Source organism: Bidens hawaiensis, unplaced genomic scaffold (genome assembly GCF_021521415.1).
Source record: "Bidens hawaiensis isolate Kalapana, Puna unplaced genomic scaffold, B.hawaiensis_p1.1 tig00021171_1, whole genome shotgun sequence".
In the NCBI taxonomy this organism is placed as follows: domain Eukaryota; kingdom Viridiplantae; phylum Streptophyta; class Magnoliopsida; order Asterales; family Asteraceae; genus Bidens; species Bidens hawaiensis.
In genome coordinates, this window is record NW_027493270.1 from 63,544 (window position 1) to 84,724 (window position 21,181).

The window sequence follows — 21,181 nt, forward strand, 5'->3', positions numbered from 1 at the left end:
ATTTCTTGAGAACTTAATCACAAGATAAATAATCAAGTATAAACATCAAATAAACATCCTTACTAGGAATCAATCAAGACACCCATATAGATTTCTCAAATTCAAATTGAAAACTTAATCTAGCACAAACCCTATCAAAATAAGAAACATATTCAATCAAGCATATAAAAAACATATTTAATCAAGTATACTTGGAACCATAGTGTGCTCGAGCAACCTTTCAAGAGAATAGTGTGCCCGAATAACTTTCTAATGCAAAGTATAACCGAATAACCTTCATATAATACAAAGTGTGCCCTGAAAAGGATTTCTAGCAGACAGTGTACTCGGAAAGTTAAGTTTTGAAATTACCGAGTATATTGAGGGAACAAAAGTGTACCCGAAATATAAAGTGTGACCGGAAAAAAAGGTTTGCCCGAAAACACTTGTAATTTCAAAGAAATCATAAACACACATATCACAGAGCATGCATGGAATAAAATTAAAACACATAAATATTTAAGTGTGCTATAGTCTAAAATTTCAAAAAGCTTTCCCGAAAATCCTATGTTAGCACTAAGCTTGCTAGGATAAACACATTCAATCACCAGGTATGCCCTTACTCGAGGGAATTTCAACATGTCAAACCATACCCGAAAATGACAAACTTAAATAATAATATCTAAGTGTGCCTGGAAAGATTAACAAACCTTTCCTAACAACCTATTCACATAAATCACAAAGCTTACTCAGTGTACTAACTTAAGTTCACAAAGTTTGCTTGAACTAACAATCAGCATATAAAATGCAAAGCTTGCCCGAAACAAGAATGTCTTGTTAAAAGCTAGCTATACCACATAATCATCTCAAGACTTCAAGCTTGCTCGGGAAATGAGTACAACAGTGTACTCTACCCGGAAAGTGTAAACAGTTCAAAGCATGACCGAAAATCATAAACTTAGTAAAAAATGACTAACCTTGCTCGGAAAGGTCATAAATCATCAAACCTTACCCGAAGTAACATATTCAACTGTTTTGTGCCCGGAAAGGTTATAAAACATCAAACCTTACCAGAACTTACATATTCAAACATATTCAACTATTTTGTGCCCGGAAAGGTTATAAAACATCAAACCTTACCCAAACTTACATATTCAGCCAATTAAAGGCAAAATGCAACACTTTTTGACTTAAACCACTTGTCAAAATATATTCTTCATTAAAGATCATAGTTTAAGAGCAAATGGTGCATTTAGAGATCAAATTTCAGTTATATTTCTCTTCAAAACAGTTTCTTCCATTTTCTGAAAAGATCTCAAGAATGGGATCATATTGACTAAGTAGCTTTCTCAATACTTCATTCTCAGCATTATTATGACAACATAGATAGGTTAACAGCAGGTATAAAGTTAACATGAATTTCATTTCTTTGGTGATATGATTAAGGTTCAATTTAAGCATAATGCATTAATGGTCAACACTGTGCTATGATGCCTCATATCTCTTCTCAAAGCTTATTTGGCTTTCCCCAGATCACCCCAATTTGACTCCAACCTCCTGTATTTGGTCAAAAATTGTTTTTGTACGACAGAACTTATTGTATTTTTGTATTTTTTGAGATTCAAACACATATAGAGGTTGAACGTTGGACTTACTGTTAAATAACAAGCCTTTCATTCAAGATGAGAGATTATGTCAACATCTTTGTAGTTCTTTGTTGTTACCCTCTTGTTTGATAAAATATTTAAAACACTTATCAACTTTTGGTTGATTTATTCATACTTCCCCTTGTTTTTGATATTTTCTCAAATTTTCTTAAACTTTGTTCTTTTTCATATTTAAAGATGCTTCATTTTTGGTTGACCAAATAACAACAGGCTCGTGTATGACTGGGTAATCACTTTTCTGCCAATCATTCAGAGAGATTTATCTTGAGACAAGCAAAGACAACTATGTATCTCCACATAAAGATCAACATATTCATTATGTTTATATCACCTTAGATTTTACATCATCATGGGAAAGCAACCATACATGTTAATGACTATAATATGGTCATTTTAGCCTATTAAATCCATATGATTGGCTAAGCAGTCAATGTACTAAACACAATATCTCTTCATTGTCAGGTTAATGACTATCCTGTTTGACCAACAGTGGTCAACAGGACCAAACATACATGTGAATATATGTCCTTTCAAAGTCAGAGCTATTGACATAGTTTTAAGTGAAGGAATAAGAAACAAGTTATAATTGCCACAAATGCATTCAGTTTTTTCAGGTCAATGGCTATCCTTGAATCTGTAGAGATTTAAGGACCAAACATCCCCAAGTGCATGTCCTTCCAACTGGGCAAATGACATAATTTTTAGCAAAAACAACTTCTTGAGACTTCTCTTTAAAAATCCTTCTTTTAAGCTTATTTTAAAACTTGAACTGAATAATCTTATCATATCTCTACACCATTAAACAACTTGCTCATGTTTTGATCAAAATAGAGTATTTATGTAAAATTCATTGGAAAATCTTCATTTCATCACTTAATTTTGACATAAAACACATTTTGACACAAACAGTTGTAACATATTCAAATCTTAATCTAACATGAAATCATCAAGACAACTAGACAGTACTAACAATCAAATTCTAACTTATCTTAATAACATCAGAAGATCAGATAAAGCATATATTCAAGCAATTAAGCAATGATATCAGATAAGCTTACATCAACAAGTAATTCATAACAAGAACACTTATCCTGACATCACAAATGCACATTGACTGATAAACATGCAAACATATAAATCCATTCAATCATGTCAAATTTTTCACACATAATCAGTCAAAGCACATAACAGTTAATATAATTAGTAGCATACTCAAGTAACATAATTAAGATACATAATCAAGCATATCTACTAAACATTCAAAATGTGTAATCTAAAACAACATAATCAGTTAACACATAGAAACACACGGCTAGGCACACATCCTTAATTAGATTTCATCAGAGTTGATCATTCCCAGGGCTTTCAGAAGAAAGTTAAACCTGGTTCTATCAAGTGGTTTGGTGAATAGGTCAGCCAAATTGTCACTTGTATCAACTCTTTGCATTTCAATCAAACCTTTTTCACTGCAGTCTCTATGAAGTGATGTCTGATTTCAATGTGCTTAGTTTTAGAATGTTGAACTGGATTCTTAACAGTAAAACATGCAGCAGTATTGTCAATAAGAATAGGGGTGTTCAGAAAATTCAAACCATAGTCCAGCAACTAATTTTGAATCCATAGAACTTGTGCACAGCAGGCAGATACAGCAACATATTCAGCTTCAGCAGTAGATATTGAGACTGTTGTCTGCCTTTTGCATTGCCATGACACTAGTCTTTCACCCACAAATTGACATTCTCCTGAGGTTGACTTTCTTCTCATGTTGCAGCCATCATAATCGCTGGCTGTATAGGCAATTAGATCCAAAGATTGGTTCTTTGGTTACCAAATCTCTAAGTCTAGTCTTCCTTTCAAATATCTGAATATTCTTTTAACAGCATTCATGTGGGAGACTTTTGGACTTGATTGGAATCATGCGCACACACATACAACAAACATGATATCTGGTCTTGTTGCAGTCAGATACATCAGAGATCCAATATTGGCTCTATATTCATGTTCATCTACAGGCTCCCCCTTTTCATCTGCAATCATCTTTTCTTTGGTGTCCATTGGAGTTGAAGCAGTCTTGTACTCATGACAGTTGAACTTGTTCAAGATGTCCTGTACATATTTGTTTTGGTGAATGAAGATCCTTTCAGCTTTCTGTTGAACTTGCAATCCAAGAAAGAAGTTCATTTCTCCCATAGAACTCATGCTGTATTTGGACTTCATTACCCCTTCAAACTCCATGCACATTTGTTCATTTGTAGATCCAAAGATGATGTCATCCACATACACTTGTAACAGAAGTAAATCTGATTCCTTTCTTTTGTAGAAGAGTGTCTTGTCAATGGCTCCTCTTTTGAAACCATTTTCAAGAAGATGATTTGAAAGCTCATCATACCATGCTCTAGGAGCCTGATACAATCCATAAAGAGCTTTGTTTAGCTTATACACCTTGTTTGGATACATTGGATCCTCAAAACCTAGAGGTTGAGCTACATACACCTCTTTATCATCTTTCCATTTAGAAATGCAGACTTAACATCAAGCTGGAACACTTTAATGTTCTTTGAGGCAGCATATGCAAGAAAAATCCTGATAGTTTCAAGTCTTGCAACAGGAGCAAAGACTTCTTCAAAGTCTATTCCTTCTTCTTTAAGACATCTCAGTGCTACAAGTCTAGCTTTGTTCTTAATCACCAAACCCCTTTCATCTCTTTTGTTTCTAAAAACCCATTTGGTTCCTATTGCATATCTGTCTATTGGCCTATCACCAAGATCCCACACATGTGGGTCTCTGAACTGTGCCAGTTCCTCTTGCATTGCTTCTACCCAACTATCGTCTTTTAGTGCTTGAGCAATATTCTTTGGCTCTATTTGGGATATAAAGCAGGAGTAAAGACAGATGTTTGCAATTTCAGAATGACTTCTTGTAACTCTTTCATGCCAATCACCAATGATGTTTTCAGAAGGATGATTCTTTTCAACATAAGGAATTTGTATAATCATATTTGTAGACAAATTTGTGTCAAGATTTGTTTCATTGAGCTCTGGTTCTTCAATGATCAAATCAGCTTCTGCATCATGAAATTTTGGTGCTTCATCATTATGTTGTCCTGAAGTAGATGCACCATTGTTTTCTAAGTTCAATATTTGAAATAGATCTTGAAATCTTGCTGTAGATGCAGCTTCTTCTCCACTTGCTTGGTTGTTTGTGTCACCTTCATTCTGAACTTGATCATTCTGTACATCTTGATTGTCTTGATTGTTCTCAGTATGATCATGTTCAACATTGTGATTGTTTTCTTGATCAGGTTCACCAATATCACATGAGGAATTCTTCACAAAAGTATACTCCTTTTCTTTTCTAGCAACCTTTTTCCATAATTCTTCCAAGTCCAATGATTTCTTCTTTTTCTCTTCAATTTCACCGGTCTTGTAAAAAGATTCATCAAAGTCTTCAGGATAAATCTTGAAAGACCTTATCAACTTTTCATGATCAAACAGCCATGTTGCACCATCAACTGTATTGAATTGATTCTCATTAAAGATGATGTCAGATGATTCTATAACACTCAAGTGGTCTTTCACATATACTTTGTAAGCTTTTGAGTGTGTAGAATATCCAACAAAGAAACAGTCTAGGTATTTTGTTTGAAACTTGTTCAAATAGTCCCTTGTGTTCAGAAGAAAACATTTGCATCCAAAGGGCTTGAAAAACTTATTGTAAGGCTTTCTGTTGTGAAATATTTCATATGGAGTTTTGTTATGCCTTTTGTTGACAAGTACCTTGTTCTGAACATAGCATGCTGTATTTATGGCTTCAGCCCAAAAAGTGACAGGCAGATTAGCATCTGTTAACATGGTTCTTGCAGTTTCAATTAAAGTTATAATTCTTCTTTCTGCAACTCCATTTTGTTCAGGAGTTCTAGGAACTGAGAATTGTTGTTGTATTCCTTTTGCTTCACAGAATTCTTGCATAACTCCATTCTTGAACTCAGTGCCATTGTCACTTCTCATCATCTTGACTTTCTTATTCAACTTGTTCTCAATCATTGTTACACAACCTTTAACCAACTCTGTAGTCTCATCCTTAGTACTTAGGAAATAAACCCAAGTGTATCTTGAATAGTCATCAATGATTACAAGACAATATCTTTTCTTTCCTATACTTGGTACACTCACAGGACCAAAGAGATTCATGTGAAGTAATTCAAGTGCTTGATCAATTGAGTTGATGAGTTTTGGCTTATGAGTAGATTTGTGTTTTTTTCCTTTTTGGCATGAACTACAATGATCTTCCAATTTGAACTCTCTTGTAGGTAAGCCTATGATATACTCACCTTTAACAAGTCTATTCATGTTCTTCAAGTTCACATGACATAGTTTCCTATGCCACAATTTTGACTCATTTTCAGTGGCTTTGGAAACAAAACAAGCACCTCCTCTTGAAACAGCTTCTTTCATATTCAATTCATACAGATTGTCATTTCTTGGTGCCATCATCATAATCATTTAAGGTGGAATCACAAACTCAGGTTTTAGAATGAAACAGTGTGAATCATCAAAACTAACTTTGTATCCCTTGTCACACATTTGTGATATGCTCAGCAGATTGTACTGAAGACCTTCAACATGAAATACATTGTCAAATGAGACTTTCCCATTTGTTAAGATTCCTTTTCCAACAATCTTTCCACCATTCTCATCACTCTCAAAAGCTACTGGACCTTCATACTTTTCTTCATAATTGACAAGAGATCTCTTGTCACAAGTCATGTGCCTAGAACATCCACTATCCATGTACCATATGTCATTCAGAGGAGTGGACTGTTCCTACACATACAAAGAAAGTTTGATTAGTTGAGTGATGAAGTGCAAGCCTTATCAACTTGCAGCTCATCAGATTCAGTTTCAGACACAACTTGGGAAGTGAGTGTAGTTGGTTCAGGATCTTCATGAGTGATTTCTAGATTGTCTGAATTGTCTGTTTCATAACCACACTCTCTTGTAGTTTTAACTAGTGATGTTGAGTTCTGGTACTCAGCGGAGTCAGTGTCACACTCTTTTATCACATAGTCCTTCTTTTAAGAGTAGTCTCTCACATCTGCAACTATCTCAATCTTAATCTCAGGCTTAGGTTTCCAAAGAAAACCTTGTGGTTCATATCCATGCTTTAACAGAAACTTCTCATCACCAGTGAGTTCTGTTGGTTTCTTTCTAGATACCACATGTCTTTTTGTAATCTCACTGCTTGATGATCTTTGAGAACTATCAGATTTGACAGACTGATTATCCCTTTTTGGGATTGTTCTCAATGGTTGAGAGTCCTTCTTAACAGTTTTCACATGCTTCACTGGAGATTTAACCTTGTTAACAGGTTTGATCACATGTTTCTTGACTTTTAGTGAATGCCTTTGGCTCTCTTTTTCCAGAACTTCCTCTGCACAATCCTTTCCCATATCCAAATATTTTTCATACTTCATTTTATAGGCCACAAAGTCTTGTCCATACTTTGTTTCATCTGGGAAATGAAAAGGCTTGAATTTAAGTCTTTCATTACAGGAGTCTGTATGATGCCCATACTCATCACACTTCTTACACCAAACCTTTCCTTTGAATATTTCATGCTCCTTCGGTTTCTTGAACCTTTCACTTGGTCTTGGCTCATTGACTCCAATAGTCTTCTTATTCTTTAGACTGTCAAAATTGATTGAGAAAGGAACAAATTCCTCAATCTTGATGTCTTTTCTTTTAGTCTTGCTTTTTACAAACACAATTTTTTGCATATTCAGTGGTTCTTCATCCTGATTTTCTCTATGTCTTGATTGTCTTTTCTCATATTCTTCCATAGTTTCCACTTCTCCAATATCAAGAACTTCATGATTAGAGAAAATAGGATAAACAGGGATAAAGTTATCAACATTCACATCTTCTTGCACCATTTTCTTGTTGTTCTGCTTTATCTTTTCCAATACTTCTTGGCTTGGAGGCCTTACAACATTGTAATTTACCCTCTTTCTTTCACCTATGTCAAAGGACACATGTTCTCTTTTCATTCTTTCATTCTGTTTCTTCATTCTTGATGTGACTGGAGGATACTTTGGAAGTTTGTCAACTGATTCTGGTTTCTTGTATCTTCTTTCTCTTTCAGCAGCTTTGATCTCTTCATCAGTGATTTGATCACTTTGATCACTCAAGTCATCTTGATCCAATTCAACAAGATCAAAGTCATCCTCAGAGACTTGAACTCCAATTGACTTATCATCTTTCACTTCTTCCTTAACCACAAACTCACCTTCTTCATTCACTTCTACCTTCTTGTACAAATCAACAAATTCTTCTTTGTCTTGAAAGACATCTCTGAATTGTTGCAAGTATGCATCTCTTTTATCTTTGTCAACCTTTGGTATGAAGTTGTTGTTGAATGGAGGTGGAACTGCTTTGTATTTGTCTTGATCCTTTACTTGGTTCAGAATACCACATATGTTGCCTGTTGAAACCAAATTCTTCAAAAATTCAGTTTCCACTTTCAGTTTTGTGTTCTGCACCTTTTCTTCAACTAACATATTTTTCAATCCATCTATTTCAGTGATGTATCTGGATTGAGCTCTGTAACTGATCATGCAGTCATCTTCCAAACTTTTGATCTTTTCTTCACTAATCAGCTCACTTGTCTCATACCCATTGATGATACGTTGTTTCCTGAAACACTTACTTTCCAGCTTGCCTACTTTTGTTTTCAAGTCATTGATAAGTTCATTTAAATCAATAGTAGGAGCAGAGTGTGCCTGAGATGATGATCCAGTCTCTTTTTCAATTATAGCCATAAATGCCACATTTGCTTTCTTGATATCATCAGCAATGTCCTCTTCATGATTGCTCCAATTAAAGTACCTTCATGTTGTGTAGTCACTGCCACATTTCCTTGGTTTCTCGGTTGATTTTGGTTGGCTGGAACTGTGTTGTTTGGAACATTTTGAACTGCTTGAAGGTTTTGATTGTAGTTCATTTGAAAACCTTGATTCTGTTGCATACTTTGATTAAGATTATTCATTTGAGGCTGAAAGTTGTTGAAGTTGGGATTGTAGTTGTTGTTGGGATTGAAGTTGTTGTTGAAGTTTTGGTTGTTATTTCTTTGCTGATTTTGCTGGTATTGCTGCTAACCTCTTGGTTGTTGATTCTGGAATTGATTCATCTGATAGTTCTTTGGCAGGTTGCATTCTCTTGCAAAATGTCCTGGCTGTTGGCAATTGTAGCAGATTGCCTTTGACTTGTCAAATCCAATCCTTTCATTAGGACCAGAAACCAGAGATCTACCAGTTCTATTATACAACCTCTTACTTCTCAAAGCTAACATGGCAGCTTGCCACTTCAAATCCATGTCTTCCAAATCATCAGCATCTATCTGCTCAAGATCATCTTGCACTACACTTGTGTGAATTAAATTCTTTGCAAAAAATGCATTATATGACCTAATGAACATTGAAAGAAAAGCCTGTGTATCACTGCTTTGACCTTGTCCACCACCAATGTGAGGAACATTCCCACTTGCCATAGAGGTAGAATCAGTGTCATCAATCATCTGCACATTGAATCTTTGCTGATTTCCTTGATTACTTGTGCTAACACCAACAAATGATTTTGGAGTATCAGAATTGAGTTCAACAGGTTCTTCAATGATAGGAATCTGTTGTTGATTCTTTGTAGTCAAGTTACCCATAGGTGCAATCAATGCATTTGAAACATTGAAGCAGGGTCTTTCTTCTCTAATCATCTCATTTTCTATCATTTCTATCTCTGCAGCTTGTAGAAAGCACACTACATCATCCACTTTTAGCTCATTAAAGTTGTGCTTTGTCAGTATGAACTTGCAGGCAGTATACCATTCTTTTGGCATAGAGTTCAGCAGCTTGGTGTTGAGATCAAAATCAGTCATGACATAGTCTGTGGTTCTGAGCTCATTCACAATTCCCAGAAACCTCTCTAGAATTGATTTCAACCTTTCTCCTTCTTTATACTTGAATCTTTCTAACTGCTGCTTCAATCTCTGCTTCTTGATGATCTTGAGTTCAACATTTCCTTCAAACATCTCAAGTATTGCATCATACATTGCCTTGGCATTGGGATGATGTGCAACCTTGGTGGGTATTTCCCAAGACAGACCTAGCTTCAACATTGCTAAAGCCTTGTCATCAACCTTTCCCATCCTTTCTCTCACAGCAGTAGTTGCTGCCGGATTTGCACCTTCCTCAATAGTAGTTTGTGGACCATTCTTGATGGAGTTGCACATATCAACATCATTGTAGCAAACGACTGCTTCAAACAAGACCTTCCATTTAGTGAAATTTTCCTGTCAATACAATCTATGAATCATGTTAGTAGACACCTCTTGTTCCTCGTAACCAGACATTTTTATGAAAACAAAAGTAATTTCTTAATAAAAACAGAGTTTAAAGAAAATATTCATATCTGAGAATCGATTGTTCAGATCTGAGGTGTCTGATTCGATAAGAACAAGATATAAATATAAAGATTAAAACTTTAAATAAAACAAGGAAGAGAAAACACCAAATGATTGTAGATCTGGAAGAAAAATGAAGAACATAGCTGCTGACATCACAAATCAATGGAACAGTGGTCTGTTTACGTCATTCTTCTTCAAATCTTCAATCAGCAACAATCTTTCTAAAATAGCAGTAATCAAGCTCTGATACCACTTGTCAGGTCCCTCGATTTCAGCTGGATCTTACTTAATCATGTCATAACTCACACAGATTGATGTGTCGACAAGGGAGTTAATGACGGGTTGCTATATTTAGAAAGATATCCGTTTGTTAAAGGCGGAATCAATAACAAACATACGGTTGCTAAAACAGTATTCAATAGTAATCAATACCAACAAGATTCACTCAAAAGATTTCCATTTATATAATATCAATCATACATAGTGGATAATCGATTTAAGGTTTCTTGAAGGTTTATCCGTACTAAGACGGCCGTCACACACAATATTCTATCTTAATAAATGTGTCTGTCTGCCTTTGTCCGTGTGTGTGTGTGTGTGTGGAGGGGTGCCCTAATTATTCCTTTTATAGGCCTGACACCTCCACTACAGCTGTCATTCCTTCTAGAAACCCCAAACGTAAATACATATTCAAATTACATAATCAGAAAATATTCTAAGTGTAAAACAAGTCTTCCGGGTAGGCTCTGGATAAGTAAACTTCTCCCAGTAGACTGTGTGCTCTGCCTGCCTTAGACTTGGTAACATAGAAGTGTGCTCGGGATCAGTTTCCGGGTAGACTTTACTTGAAGAGTATTTTACCAAGTAAAATACTCACCCGGTAGACTTCAGTCTTCTTGACTTTGGCAGACTTTGCCCGACAAACCCTTACGAGCAACCTTGTTCTTCAATGATCCATTTCAACTCTTTGCTATAAAATAACTTATTCGCAAAGTGTACTCGGGAGTACTGTTTCTTGCTTGAGTTGAACCTTGCCCGATGTTACTTAGAGATATTCCATTTATACATCAAGCTTGCTCGGACCACAATTATTAATGAATACCTTGCTCGGTCTTCCAATCAGTTGGCTTCATGGACTTGGTTAGCCAAAAGCTTACTCGGGAGTGAACTCTATTTGGCTATGAAGAACAGACTTGCTTGACAAAGTAAACCTTTCCCGGATTTACATAAATTAGTGAACCTTTCCCGGCATTGCACTAATTTGCAAACCCTGCTCGGATATCTACTAAAGAAGACTACTTGAAGTAAACCTTTCCCGATAGACAAAATATCGTACCCGGCTAAGTAAAAGCTTGCTCGGAGGTCTAAGGTGTGCCCGGATCCATACTTAGAGAATTCTAAGGAGGTTGAGAAGATTCCAATCTTCCATGTACTTCATCTTGGTCAAATCTTTGACTCAACAATCTCCCCCTTAGGTCAACTGTTTGACTCAACATACTATAATGGATTGCTACCCTTACGTCTTCGTGTAATTTATTATTAAAATATTAAATAAGTACAATTTCTACTCCACGGACACCCGAGGCCCCTAAATTACTCCTAATGAAATAATATTGAAATATTTATGATAATTTAATTTAATTAAAATTTTAAAGATGTACCTTAAACATCCAGGCCTTCTAGTGAGGAATGGTTGAAAGGCTATTTCAAATTAGTTGAATACTTACCTACATAAGGTTACTTCCTATTTATAGGGCAAATAAGTCGAAGTTGATGTCGGTGTATATGTACCGCCTCTTCATAAGATATTGAGAATACAAAGATAAGGTTTAACATTATCTATGCTCATGTGTATTGGATTTACTTGCATGTGTACTCCGCAAGTTTTTATTTTCAAACTGCTAGTATTAAATTGTTATTATTATTATTATTATTATTATTATTATTATTATTATTATTATTATTATTATCTATTAATATTCATACACTATGCACACAATCACCTGTTGATATTTTTGTAAAATTATTATTATTATTATTATTATTATTATTATTATTACTATTATTATATATTATTATTGTAATTAATTTAGCTTAAATTTTATTTTTGTCTTATAACTTATAGAATATAAAATTATATGAAATTATAAATATGTCGTTGGAACGGGCTCGTTTTTCTCTACATTTCGACCTAAGTTTCGTTATAAACGGAATAAGGTCAAATAAATTATATTTTATTACTATTAAACAATATCTCATAATACCGCGCTTGTTTCAATACCTCATTCCTCATATGATCATTTTACTCATTACTTACTCGTTTATTAACTTTGTATGCATGTCTAAACATTTTATATCTTAAAGCTTCGTTCTACCTATCAAACATATTATTTAACCATCCTTGAGTATGAGCTAAAAATATTTTACATGTATTTTAAAATTGGGATGTTACAATGAAGAATAGAAGCAGGACGCGATCGAACGTGCTAAAGCGAATTAGAAGACCAAATTCAAAGCCGTGTCGACTGTTAAAGGTGACATATCTTGTCCTTATGTTTCTGAATTAAAGGTTTGCATTGTCAAATGGGAGAACGATGTTCAATATTATTAGAACATCACTGACGTTCTCTCATTACCGCGTTGGGATGTGCGTACCCTCACGAATCGACCTTTTATGAACCGTGGTGGAAATTGGAATGCAGAATGGTGTCACCAACACCTGTTGTTCGAAGTAAACCGCGGATTCAAATTCTTTAAGCCGCAGATTTTGATCCGTAAACGTATCGATGAGATATATCCACGTACGGGATGGAGGAAGCTCGTGCTTAAGTTAAAACCACCAAAAATGATGAAGTACGTACCTGTGAAGATTTTCCCGCAAGATCTTCACCTAACGTTTAACCGTTGGTACTACGACAATCGTACTGGTGAGGCCGTCATTGTCCTTGGGAAAGGTTTGAAGACTGAATTTATTCAAGTTATCTATCCAATGTGGCTCGTTAACTTATCAAAGACTGACAATGACGTGTTGTTCGTGAATAAGATATTGATTGAGCGCCATGAAGATTATGACCGAGCTATGCAGTTCCAGCGTGTTGTTCGTGTATGTCATGAGTATGGGATTCATAGCTGTCGAGACTGACAGGCTAAGCGTTTCAAGTAACTTAGAAGACAAAGAACTCAAGATGAGGGGGTGTTTGTTAGTGCACGGTTTTGTTGTCTCGAGTCTTTGTATTTATCGTTTTGTATTTATTATTATTATAATGAAAATATATTTATCTTTTATAGTTAGTTCGTTAATGTAAGGCTAATTCTTTAAGGATGTTTAACGAATTAGCCAGTTCATTTAATGTAACACCCATTCGTTAAGGATGATTAACGAATGGGCTGATAGTTCGTTATGTATGTTCCCATTAGTCATGGAATGTTGACGAATGGGGAATAACGAATCAAATGTTTTCTTTACTGAGTTTGTAAGTTAATGAACTGGATAACAATTCGTTACGGGATGTGTAACGAATTGGGTCCATCGTCTATATATAGAGGGTTAGTCCTCTGTTAATTTAACTTTTGATTGATAAAGTAACGAACCTATGTCCAAATTCTCTCTCGATCAATTCTTCGTATAATCTATTAACTAATACACATAATACAACTAATACATATATATATATATATATATTAATACTAATTAAGAGTATAACAATGAACTAGATCCTTTTAAGGTATAATTAGATCTGCGATTGATAATTAATATCTCGTCCAGATCTGAATCGTGTTTAACAGTCTTTAAGTGCTAAAATAGATTTTTGATGATGATCAAAGCAGCTTCATTATCCAATTTTAATGGAGTCTTTAAATTTGTTATCCCGTAATCCAGTAATTGGTTTCGTAGCTAGAGTATTTGAGTAGTGCAGCTTGTAGCAACTATATACTTGGTTTCAATAGTTGATTTTGAAATAGTAGTTTGCTTTTTAATTTGCCAAGACACCAACACATCTCCAAAGAACTAACATCCTCTAGATGTTGATTTTCTTGTTATATGACAACCTGCGTAATCACTATATGCAAAACCAACAAGCTTTGAGCTAGATGGATACTAGTTTCCCAAGGAAGGTGCTCCATTAAGATATCTAATTATCCTTTTGACACCAATCATATGAGTTTCCATTGGTGAAGCTTGATATCTAGCACACACATAAGTTGCATGCATTAAATCAGGCCTAGATGCAGTTAGATACATTAAATATCCAATCATGCATCTTTACAAGGTTTGACCAACATTCTCACCAGCTTCATCATATGATAATGGATAATTTTTCTTATACTTGTGGGGCTTGATTTGCAATCAATTATTTAAAACTTTTCAAGAAGATTGTTAACATACTTTGATGACTGTAGAAAAATCTTAGTTTTAGTTTGTGTGACTTTCAAGCCCAAAAAGTATTGTAACTCACCCATGTTACTTATTTCAAATTCATATTTCTTGTGTTTTGTAAAATCATCACATAGTTTTGGATTTGTCAATCAAAATATGATGTCATCTACATAATGTAAACAAGAGGTCTTTTCCCTCCTTATCTTGAAACAAAGTTTTGTCATGTTTTCGTATTTTAAAGTTATTTGAAATAACTAACGAGGAAAGTCTTTACTGAATTAGATATGCATAGATTCGATTTGGAGAAGAGATTCTTTCTTGTAAGAACATGGCAAGCTAAGTGAAGTTACTCAGAACTGGAAAGCACTTGGAAGCACTAGACCAATAAGCTGGATCTCCTTATAGGGTATTGCACGTTTAGCCAGATCGCTCCGCTCGTGCTTCTCCTTGCATCCTACACTAGGACAAGGAAATCGCTACTCAAGCACATTTTCTCATGAATTGAAAGAGTTCTATCTCATATAGGGTCAAAATCTACAACTTATACTCTTGCAAGCAAGGTGAGAAGCGATTCTCTTAGCCAACATACTTACCCAACGAATCAAAAAAGCTATAATAAGGCAATCCGTGGGCATGGAACCCCGACATAGCCAATCTACAATCAAACTTTTAATCAGGTCGAAAATATGATTGTCAGTGGGTAGAACCAAGACTCATTTTATCCATGAGCTTACTTTCATTACTTATTTAGCTACTTTAGGACATTGTAGTTCATTAATAAAAAGAAAACTTTATCAATTCTCATTCTTCTTTGGCGACAAAGAAAAGTACTAACCCGTCTATCTACTTACTACCTATCTAAGAGAATGGTATTTACTGAGAGAAGTAGTACGAGGAGCTAGATTGTTGCTGTCTTCTTTTCGGAAGTGGGATAGGGAAACTGTGAGGACTGAACTATCACTTTCTTACTTGAACTCATAGCTCTTTCTCTTTTTCTCTTTTGAGAGCTGTATGTAACTGTAGTTTTTTATGGGATGGGGAAATCTCCTAAATGACAAGAGAGGAAGATAAAGTTAGCATTTATTAGGAAATAAGGAACTAGTAATCCATTTAAGAGGACTTTACCCTAGAAAAAGTAAAAGGAAGGGATGTAACTGACATTTTCTAAGTGGAAAGCTGCAACTTCCTTGCTAGAAGGCCTTCCTCACTAGAAGAACAACTGAAAGGCAAGGTAAAGCGGTCACAAGTAAGGGTTTTCGTGGATCATTCCCCGGTGGAATTGCTTTTTTTGAAAGTCAGTCAAGCAAGAAGGAAGGTAGGATTAGCTTTCAAGTAGTCTTCAAGCATGACATGAATTCAAGCCAGTCTGCTTCGGAAATCTGATTCTACTTTCCCGCCACCTTTCACTTCCCCGTGGCATTGCCTTTGATTCTGGCTTTAGATTAGGGTCTTGCTTACAATAGGAGATCAATCTTTCATTCTCTTTCCTAGTACACTATAAGCTATTAAAGAAGAGCTTAGGGCTATGGTCTCCCTTTCCCATCAAACCAGGCTCTTGAAGTTGTTTGAGTCCATATAGTGGTTTCTTAAATTTGTAGACATAGTCTGGATTGAATGCATCTTCAAAACTTGGTAGTTGAGCAACAAATACCTCCTCTTGAATGTCATCATAAAGGAAAGCTCCTTTAACATCCATTTGGTGTATTTTGATGTTATGAGTGATTGCATATGCAAGAAATATCCTGATAGGTTCAAGTCTTACAGTAGGTACAAAAGTTTCCTCATAGTCAGTACCTTCTTCTTATAGAAAGCCTTGAACTACTAACCTTGCTTTGTTCTTGGTGACAACCCCTCTTTCATTGGTCTTGTATTTAAATATCCATTTTGTACCAATTGGAGTAACGCCTTATTCTATTGGGCATAGTTCCCACACATGCATTTTGGTGAACAACATGAGTTCCTCTTGCATAGATTCTACCCATATATTTTCTTTTAAAGAAAATTGATACTTGGTAGGTTCAAGTTGAGATAGAAAGCCAGCAAAGAAGCATGCATTTTCTTGTTGACTTCTGGTGAGAACACCATGTTGAATGTCACCAATTATTTGTTTTTAAGGATGGAATGGATTAAAGACATAAGGAATAATGCCTCTTATTTTGTTTGAGGAAGTTTGTGGTGAAACTAATGACCGAGAACAGGTTATTAATGGTGGGGGTATTGGTGGTAAACAACTGTTATGAGAAACAACTGATGGAATTGCAACATTCAGTAGTTAAACTTCCTGAATGTTAAATCTGGCATTTCATTAAATTTGACATCTAATGTTTCTTCTACAGTTTTTGTCCCAGAGTTAAAAATTCTATAGGCTTTAGACATAGAAGAATAGCCTAAAAAATAACCACAATCCACCTTGACTGCAAATTTTGAAATCAAATCTTTCAAATATAAAATGAAGCATGGGAAACCAAAGGCTTTGAAAAACGAGATTAGTAGTTTGATTTTGTAAAGAATCTCGTAGGTTGTTTTCCCATGTTTTTGATTTATCAAAATCTTGTTTCGAACATATCCAGTAGTGTTAACTACTTCTGCCCAGAAATATAAAGGTAAGCTTGATTCATCAAGCATGCATCTGGCAGCTTCAATGAGTGTCTTGTTCTTCCTTTTCCATTAATCCATTTTGTAGAGTCTGTCATGGAATGCTGAATTTCCTGATAATGCATTTTGAGATACAGAAGGTATCTTGCACTTCATTCTTGAATTCAGTTCTATTCTAACTCCTTGGGATGTTTTACAGGCAGATCAAAATGTCTCTTCACTTGTACTATGAAGTTTCTGACCTTTTAAGTTGTTTCATCCTTTGAGTGCAAGAAGAATGTGCATGTATATCTTGAGTAGTCATCTACAATCACAAGACAATATCTTTTCTTTCTAGGACTCAGTATTCTAATTGGCTCAAAAGATCCATATGTGAGAGATAAAAAAAGTAGTAGATTTGGACTCTTCTATTGACTTATATGAGGCATTATGTTGTTTGCCTTTCAAACAAGAAACACAAGTTTCATCACAAAAATATTATTTGACAGGTAGACCTCTAAACACTTGATTCTTGGTTAGATAGTTCATTTTTTTAATAACCAAAAGGATCCAATTAAAATAGAGAGGTGGGTAAGCGGGCAACAAGCTGCGCCACCACCCCCTTTTGAATGGCAAACCCGATCCTACTGAAAACAAAGTTATAGTTCTTTGGCGTCGATAAGTTACTATGCACGACCCGTTAAACTCTTTTCAGAAACGTAATAACTTCTGGGGAAACGGACACAAATGTATCAAAAGCAAAAGGAATGAAGGCATGTTGATTCTTGACACATGCTTTCTCATGCTTAGCAATTTTTCCGGATTCCGCCTTCAACACAGCCTACCTAACAACAAACCCGGCATCCCGAAGCTCAACAATGGGCATACTCCTATAAAGTATATATAACCTTGCTTCCCCAGCCCATCCAACCACAAGAACGTCTGCTTTCCGGAGAGTAGACCTCCCTTAAAGTGGATCCGACTGGAAATTCACAGTAGCTTATTTTTTACCGAGATCCTTGATCGTTTTAACACACCACAAAGGACATATCTGACCAAATTGTGTCTATATTTAAACCTCGGAAGCTCCTTGCAATTAATGACATGTTCACCAAAATTATCCAAACAAACTTTGCGGCAGACTGGGCATGGCTCATCAACTAGGAATAGTGAGATCATTAAATGATATATAAGAATGGCCCGGTACTCCACTACTGACATGTGCTTCCCTAACCCTTCGATGGAGATGATAGTCAAGAAATCTTGAGCGTGGGGAGACTGAAGGCATTCTAACACTTCTCTCTGGCGAGTGGATAAGTTAAACTTCTCTCCCAAACTTTAGACGGTTTTACTATAAAGGGAACTAGCCAAAGCATGTTGGGCTTTAGGGGCGGTGTCCTTATTAGCGACCCTACCAAGATCAAGGTCAAAAATGGAACTATGCAAACAATCTAAAGCACACCTATAATTCTAATCCAACCCTTCAATCCCGCAATCACGCAAAATGTGGTCCTGTAACTTCTATGATTGTGCCCTCGATGCCACGAAAGCATATGTGAAAACCTCATCAGCTGAATGTAGCCCTAAGCCCACAAAACTGTTAGTGCACGGTTTAGGTCGTCTCGTGTCTTTGTAATCGTTTGTAATTTATTACTATTTTAATGTAAGGGCACATTAGTAATTTATAAGTCCCATTCGTTTAAGGTATGGCTCATTCGTTAAGGATGTTTAATAAATGAGACCACTCGCGTTTATAACTGTCCATTCGTTAAGAATGTTTAATGAATGGACCTTAATCGTTATTGATACGCATCCATTCGTCATGGAATGTTGACGAATGGGGTATAGCAAATGAGTCATTCGCTATACCATTTTGTTACTTATGTAATGAAGAAGAAGGAAGGTCATTCATTACGGAATGTGTAACGAATGGCATTCGTCTTCTATAAATAGGCTGATAGCCTGCATATTAATTGAAGTGTTTTTATGTTATTTTATCTCCATTCCGTTACTCTATCCAACTAATTACTCAACACTTCGTTAACCTAATTAAGTGTATTATCCACATACATATATCATATAACTAGATCCGGTGATCGATTTATATGAACTGATCAATTGATTGAAGCTCAGAGAGGGATTTTCAAAAACAGATTGAGAGAAAGGCTAGTCTCCATTGAAAATCCCCAAAAAATGGACCCCCACATACCACAATCTTCTCAATTGCTTCTCGGTGCCCGTTTTTCGTAAACAGAGACGACATCCTTAACAAACATAATCTATCATGTTCAGAGACCAAATAACGATTTAGCAACCCCCATATAGGAGTGAAGCAATAGGAGCTCACATTGAGGGTCATGCACACGAGTAAGGCATCTCATTAGGTCCACTACGTTTTGAAGCATCAGGAAATAAACCGATTTTTGTAATTACCCCATTGCAAGATGGCCAAAAACTTCCGTTTTTTTATTTGAGCTCAAGCCCCAAAAATGGCCCCTCAAACTTAATAATATCTAAGGCTTTAGCCACCTCAATGCATGAAAAAGTAGCTTGCAATGATCTTATAACTGATGAATTAGGGGGATGTAAAGCTGACACAAATAGGAAGGAACCCAAAGGACCCCCTTATTAAATACCTATAGTTAATGAAATACAATCGTTCCCTATATATAACCTATCCGGTTGCCCGTATAGTAAATTAACCCATAGGGAAATTAATGGGCATCTGGCACAAACCTCCTGCAGGAGGTCGTCATATCCACCAGATTGAGGGCATTATAAAAATCTCACTTGCCGGTCCCTTTTGATCACTCAATCACTAACAGTTAATGTCGCAACCCACACAGTAATGTGTCGACACGAGGGTTAACGACTAGCTATTTTAGGTAAGAATAAATGTATGTTAACGCCGGAATCACTAACACACAAGAATGTTGCTTTAATGTAACAGACATAAACATTAACTCAAAAGATTTCCATTTATAGAAAGATTCATACAAATATAAATCAATTAGGGTTATTGTAAGGAATGTTTATCCGTACAATTCTTAGGAGAGCCGTCACACTTAACTCAGGAATATTCAGTAGGTCTGAAAAGTTTGTAATGTTAACCGTGGTAGGCGTGCCCTAAAATATTCTATTCATAGGCGTCGAACCACCTGACAGCTGTCCTGAATTCTGGAAACCCTAATGATTGATACATATTCATAAAACATATTACAAAACATTCTAAGTGTAAAACAGGTCTTTGGGTAGACTTTGTGTCTTTTGTCTTCTTCGAGCAAACATGGAAAACCTTGAAGTGTGCTGGCAAACAGTTCTCTGGGTAGACTTTACTTAGAGTATTTTCCTTAGAAAATACTCACCTAGCAGGCTTCAATCTTCTTGACCATAGCAACTTTGCTCGATATGGTCCTACAGGCAAACTGATCTTCATGAATCCTTCAACTCTATATTAAAGAATAACTTATTAAGTAAACCAAAGTGTGCTAGGAACACTGTTTGACTTGTGCTATGAGCACTGTAGCTTGCTAGGAGTTGAACCTTGCTAGAGAAAGTCCTTAGAATATTTATTGATTAACTTTCCTTAAGCATGCTCGGACTACTGTTTATTTATCAAACCTTGCTAGACTTCCAAAATACTTGGCTTCATCAGCTTGGTTTAGTCAAGAGTTTGCTGGTAAACAAACCATGCTCGGCATGAAGAACACCTTTGCTAGATAAAGTGAACCCCGCTCGGATTGACACTTAAGAAGACTTCAAGAAGATAACTTTGCTCGGAGAGCAAATACCTTGCTAGGACAAGTAAAACCTTGCTAGGAGGTCCAAGTGTGCTCGGTATCCATACATAGCCATATTTGAGGAGTGTTGAGAAGATTCCAATATCCCTTAAGTCATATCATGTCAATCTTTAACCCAACAAAATCGACCATAAGCAAAGCTAGCGATCCATCAGAATGGAACATATTTAGATACCTATTTGCGCTATGAAGCACCGCCTCCGCCCCACTCGGGATCTCCACCCCGAATTGAAAATCACCAAGGTATTTTTCCATATCTTTTCCAACGCTGCTCATAGCCACCTTAGATACAAGCCTTATACAAATCTTCTTCTTTTGTGCCATAAATC